This window comes from Mercenaria mercenaria, chromosome 12, assembly GCF_021730395.1.
Source record: "Mercenaria mercenaria strain notata chromosome 12, MADL_Memer_1, whole genome shotgun sequence".
In the NCBI taxonomy this organism is placed as follows: domain Eukaryota; kingdom Metazoa; phylum Mollusca; class Bivalvia; order Venerida; family Veneridae; genus Mercenaria; species Mercenaria mercenaria.
In genome coordinates this window covers 25,606,289-25,612,247 of record NC_069372.1, presented here as the reverse complement: position 1 = coordinate 25,612,247, position 5,959 = coordinate 25,606,289, and positions in this window count along the sequence as shown.

Below are 5,959 nucleotides of genomic sequence, written 5' to 3'. Positions count from 1 at the left end.
AACAATTTATTCATTTATTGGAGGTGTGATCTTTGAACGTTTTACAAAAAGAAGGTTAAAAAAAAAATATAAAAAAAATATCGCTTTGTTTAAGAAGCAGGCATTCGTAAAGTTGTATTAGTATTAATGTCTTTAAAATAGTTCTGATATCGTGTTATTCTCCATTCAGATTTTATCAATGCAAGATGATAGATTCTAAACTGTCACAATTATCTGCGCCTTTTGTTTGTTATTTATTTTCTATTCTGCCAGAATGAGAACATTTACAGTAACTTTTATGCACTTATCAAAATTATGTTGTGTATTGCCTTGTCCTTTTAAGGTATGGCAATAAAATTTGTGTCGATCGCGTAAACCACTACTACTTTTTAGTTCCGTATGGCATCGGATTCATGTAGCGTATACTGATTGGCTCTTCCGTTCATGACGAGATCCAATTCTTCATACGGAAAAAGGTTATTGAACGGAAATTACCGATCTTCATTACTGGTCAATTACCTTAAGTTTTGCGTGTAAATGGGAAGCTGGTAAATGGGAAGCTGGCAAGTAGTTTGAAATGGCTTTTTACACGTAACATGTTAAGATGTAATACATTTATGTTCCTTAATAGAATATAGTAGTGCCGTAGTCTAAGAACAATAGTTAAAGCCTATTGGAATTGGAGAAACTGTTAGCGAACAGTATGGATCCTGACCAGACTGCGCGGATGCGCAGGCTGGTCTGGATCCATGCTGGTCGCAAGGCCACTATGTCGGTTTTCTCATGGCACGGCTCAAATATTCATAATTTCGTTCAGGAGAACATCTCTTAGGACCGCTGTCATCGACATTATTTATTTGTTTATGCAATGCTTACTTGCACAACTCCTAGAAGCATGTTGTAGTGACGCCCTCAAATTTACCGCCTATCATGGAAGGTTTTCGAGCAAGAATATGTTCTCTACAATAGTCATTTAAAAGAATGTTGTCATCCATATGTGCTTTTTAATTTCAACTCTGGGAGTGAAATTTTAGTTGATGACAAACATGAAAAAAGTATACTTGGTCATTTACTTTACGTTTTTGTGCTTAGCGCAAACATTATCAGCTGAAAAGTATCATTTTTCGAGGCGAATAAGGATAAAAGAAGATAATGATGTAACTGTGTATGTATTTGAAACAATTTTAGAAAAGGGATTAGATCACTGTATTCAGAAATGTAAGGCAAAGCAAAAATGCAAATATATCAATTATCACGTTCTGGCGCACACATGTTTTCTAATCGGTACTACAGGTGAGAAAGATTTCATATTTGGAAATAGTGTAGAGAAAAAAAAGGATACATTTTCGGGAACAAATCTGAATGGGAGATGGTAAGGCAACATTTATTACTCTTTTTTTGTGGAAACAATACTTACATCTAGCTCGTCTCTTTCACTTCTTTGTTCATGATGAGTTTCTTTCATTTAAAGGAAAACGAACCTTTCGCACACCGTGAAGTCATTTAATTTCATGGACTCAAAGTTCCATGGTTTTGCCCCAAAACAGCGAGTTCGTTTGGATTTCAAATCATAGTTTCGAATAAAATGTGCGTAAGAATTTTACCTTTCGTTAGGATTTAACAATATCCGCGGAGATAATGTGGAAATAAGCCCCCCTCCCCCTAAAAAAATATTACAATATTTCCTTCCACAGAAATTTCTTGCTATATGAAATATTTTTTGTGATAACACTTCTTAGTTTTCTTTTCCGTCTTTTACTTCATATTTACTAATTTCATATCAAGGAAAATGAAAGTCACTCGACAGAAATTTTATGCTACATTATTCTTGTGAAAATGTTGCATCAGGTTTTCACTCAGTGAATGATATTTCTTCCTTGCATTAAGAATAAAAATCTTACATTTTCAATGGTTTTAATAAAATTATACCATTTATTTCGCGCAATGTCACATATCAACATTGTGAAGGTATGATATATATTTTAGGAACAGTATATAAGTTTTGTACAATTTCTATATTTCCTTTATATTTTAAAAATGGTGGAGCATATTTTTTCGATAACGTATACGCATTTAAGTGTATTTCAATACCACTGAAAATAAAATATTATTTTCACTGTTTTGAAACAGTGAAACTATGTATTTTTGCATAAATGTATTGACGGGAGAAAAATCGTGTACAAACAAGGCATTTCACGTGCTGTTAAATACATGCTTTCCAAGTGACGTACATGCATTTCTCCGCAGATTGACATCTGGTATCTGCGTCTTGTTTCTTCTATAATAACATCTTTTTGTAGCATAAAAGATGCAATCTAAACCATAGAATGTTTTGTTGTATCAGTTACCAACGCCAAATACACTGCCCTCAACAATTTTCGTACTCGCTTGATTACTCCCCTTTTAGAATTCAGCGTCGTTTCAGTTTTTGTTTAAGAATCGCGTGTAACTTGTGCGATTGTTTGTTTTTAGGAATCATATTTATGATTTTGGTAAGTATCTGTTGGTATGTTATTATGTAATTTCTGGAAGAATTTATATAAACAGCGTAAGCTTGACACTACGTTCGTACTCATCCGTACTCCTAATGTCCGTATGTAAAGTTATTATTCTTGACATTGTGCTCTTACCAAATTTTGAAGTTATATGAACAAGTATTGGTAATTTCATGTTTGTAATAACGAGAGATAAAATAATCGTTGAAAAATCTTCAGTATAATTATGCTTCTGGTAATGTTGTTGATTTTTTAGCACTGGTTATAGATATTTAAAACATGTTTACCGTTTCCAAGTACAACAGAATGATAATTAAAAATGTACCGGAATCGTAAAGTTAACACATATGAAAACAATACATTAAGTCGTCGTGTTATTTTTTTATGCTAGAATAGCGACCTTCGGTCTCGGTCACCAACAATCCCGCGGGCTTCTGCAGACGTTAATACACAAAAAAAGTGTAATATACCTACATCTTTTTACTGGTGTTTTCCAGTACATTGTATTTCACTGAAAAGCCTTAAAATGCGCTTCACAACGGTACCAAAAACGTGCGATGCAATAACACACAACAGCACATTAGCAATAGAATAATTTAATCCAGGCCAACACTTCAACCAACAAACAGGTTACACCAAAGGTATCGAACAAAATTGTTACTATTTCAGTAGTATTAAATAATAAGTGGCAGAAAAGGCCGTATGATATCAGGCCCGCCGACTGACGAGCAAGCACGCGCTTGTTTTCATCAAGAAATTGACTAAAATAGCAACTGCAGACTGCGGACTTGTGAAACTAGGAATTACGCTACGCAGTTATGGGCAAAACCTAGTTCACACTGTTAACGGACCAAGCAGTTAACCGACATAGCGGTAACACACTGAAAACTGACTTAGCGGTTAACACACTTTACACCGAGCTAGCGGTTAAATGACTTTAAACAGACCTAACGGTTAAAAGACTTTAAACAGACCTAGCGGTTAACACACTGAAGTGTTAACAGAGCTAGCGGTTAACATCGCTTTAACAACAAACAAGCAACCAATGGTTCGATATACTGCCAACCGACCTAGTGGAATACATCACTATAACAACAGCATACAACCATCGAAGGATTGCAACATTTCATCCTACAAAAACATGTGCCCGCCTGCTCGCCCAATCAATAGAATTTTCCGCCACAATAAATTTGTAAAATTTATTTCCCAAAAATTCATATGACTACTACTACAAACCAAGAAGCCTAGTTTAGGTTGTCTTAGAAACTTGCAGTGATCGACATTTTTTCTGTTATGTTCATGACTTACTAATATACAGTTTATATCACATGACAGATTACTATAACATCTTTTATCTTACATTATCAGGTTCTTGCCTTTAGGGCAAAGTCAGTTATGCCGCCCATTTACTTGAACCTGTAATCATACTCGTGATACCTGTTTTTCTCATGATACTTATGGGTGTACTGACTAACAAGAGATATGACTACATCACAAATGAGGCCCTGAATGATATTTCTTGCACTCTGTTTCTGTTGTAATTTTGTCACATTGTGGGCCTTACTTTTGCTTAGTTAGCAACATATTCTGTGCACACTAGAATATTTGTTATTGCTGACCAAAAATATGTATATTAAATGCTAAAATTGGTTTGTCAGACTATAATTTGTTTCAGGAATATTTGCCCCTGTCAAGAATATGATTTTAATCATAGTTCGAATATTTTTAATTGGAAAACTGACTGAAATTTTACGTGTTTGCAACATTAGATACATGATTTTTCGTTTCCTCCATATCCCTTAGAGCTATACCCTTTTTTCAAAAATTATATTTATTATTTAAGATGTGAGCAGGAGACTACAGGAACCAGTTTATTCTTTGCACAATCATCCCTATTAAATGTGAATCAGGCTTTAAAATTTGCACACGAAAGGCACTTGAAACTGATTTTTAAAGTAAAAATACCCATACTTAATTATATAACTTTTATATTGATATCATGTTAAATACCCTTGTTATACCTTAGTAATTGAGCATCTTTTGCACTGTAATCAAGAGTGAACCAACTTATTTCCATATAAGGTTTACTACTTTATACCCAAGTCACACATACGGCGCGGATAGTTACGTCTAGCTACGGATAGAAACGTAGTAATCCGTATAGATCCGTACGGATTGATGGTGTCACCCCGGTATTGAAGTACTTCCGGGTCGTTGTATCCTAGGAAGTAGTTCTTTGAAATTTTGAAGTTCCCAATTTAAAGCCATCCCTACTTTGACATGTTATATTTTAAATGTATTTACTGACACTGTGTACATTTTGTGCCATTTCTGATGTCTTTAACAGTTGTTTTGTCTGTGTTTTTCAGGACTATATTCCTGTGCGGATGGATTAAAAAACTACTCCAGACTGGTAGACATGACAGATGTGTATTGGAAATATAAACATGGACTTAAAACTTTGATGTGTAGCAAAAAAGTTCATCGTTGATGATAGTGATTTTCTAAGCTTTATTGACTGGAACAGGGTCATTCTTCAGAAGTACAGGACTGTCAATGCTGCAATTTTGTTGTGAAAGTCACAATCCATGTCAGAAGTTGCTTGTTTTACTATACAGCAAAGAAGAAGAAATTGTACTGGCCCGACACCTATATGGGAAAAAGTTAATTTTGAATATCTCAGCAACCAAAGGGTATACAGCAATGAAACTTCACACACTAGTAGCTGATAACAATAAAAACCAGTAGCTAAAAGGATTTTATCAAGGTTTGTGAAATTTTAATTTTATTGAATTTTTAAAAATTTAATAGTTAAATTTTCATTTAAATTAAGTAACAGTCATCTCCCTTTGATTATTCAGTCGTCTGCAATAGCGCAAAGACTTTCAAGAAGAAAAAGACTATTAACTGGGCTATATAAGAGAAAATCATACAGATTTTATTGATTTAAAAAAAAGAATAGAGAAAAATTAATTTGTTTACTTTTTAAAAAAAATCACTATTTTTGTGTATCAGTTTTTCGAACAGTTTTTTTAGGATGGATGACCTACTGGAACATTGCCGCAACAAATTGCAGATCAACAGTGACTTGCATGAAAATGGAGAATGTATATTTTGGACTGGTTGTATTAACAAATTTGGCTACGGCCAGTTTCGTTACAGAGATCCAAGAGACCCACCGTCTGCCGGTTACAGAACACGAACCAGTCACCGTGTTGCATTAATGGTTCATTATAGAGATTTTGATATTTCAGGCAGTCGACAGGCATCACATTTGTGCAATAATAAACTGTGCATAAATGTTGAACACCTTGTTTTTGAGGGAAACAGTACAAATAATTTAAGGAAAAATTGTTTTTCTCATTCTAGGTGTTATGGGCATTTTGATGTGGCAGGGCACCGCTTAGCAGACTGTCTAGTGCATTTATTAACACATTGACTATAGTTTTAATTTTCTGTTATTTTTTTTAATTTACAGGGCAATG